The following is a 630-nucleotide window of genomic DNA, read 5'->3' as shown; positions in this document are numbered from 1 at the left end:
AAAGTCGGGGCACGGACCTCCGGGGGCTCGCGTCCCTGTCCTCACGGCCCACGGGACAGAAAGATCTGCGCCCATCCCAGGGTGCGGGCGCTCACCGGCCTCGGACGGGGTCCGGTCCTGGACTGACTGCGGTTCCCGCCCGACTCCCGGATCAGGGGGCAGCACCCCTCGGCCCCAGGGGCTAGGCCGGCGCTTCAGGGTTTGTTTGCTCCGCGATCCCGCAGCTCCCCGCCCTGTGACAGCAGCAGCTCTGGGAGACCGAGGGGGAGGGGTGGCGGCGATTTCTGGAGAACCGAGCTGCCCATTCATTGCCCTCGCCGCCTGGGGAGGGGGCGGGGCCCCCGCTAAACCGGTGACTTGGGGGCTTAGCTCCGGTTTGCCCTACACCCCATTCGGTTATCTTTCTGGGAACTGAGTCTCGGGTGCATGAGGGTTCGCCGCACACCACATCTTCTCACTCCACGCCCACCTCCATACCCAGAGGCCAAGGGGGCTTTTTGAGAATGGTTTTTAAGACTCAGATTTTTTTTTCCTCTCTTTTGAGGAGCCCCCCCGCCCATGTCACAAAGAGAAGTCCTTCCCTGTACGTACTAATGTCCTCTACTTTGTCCCTGCCCTAAAAGCCATTTC

The 630-nt window shown here is 62.9% G+C and overlaps 1 protein-coding gene across 1 annotated transcript in view; it reads left to right on the top strand.

The window, feature by feature from the left end:
* SGSM2 (small G protein signaling modulator 2) overlaps positions 1–630 on the top strand; it is a 39940-nt gene that overhangs the window by 1306 nt on the left and 38004 nt on the right. The gene's annotated exons all lie outside the window — the stretch shown is intronic.

Source organism: Bison bison, unplaced genomic scaffold (genome assembly GCF_000754665.1).
Source record: "Bison bison bison isolate TAMUID 2011002044 unplaced genomic scaffold, Bison_UMD1.0 scf7180017864472, whole genome shotgun sequence".
Taxonomy (NCBI): Eukaryota; Metazoa; Chordata; class Mammalia; order Artiodactyla; family Bovidae; genus Bison; species Bison bison.
The sequence above is the reverse complement of the archived record's forward strand: the minus strand, read 5'-3'. Positions and strand labels throughout refer to the sequence as shown.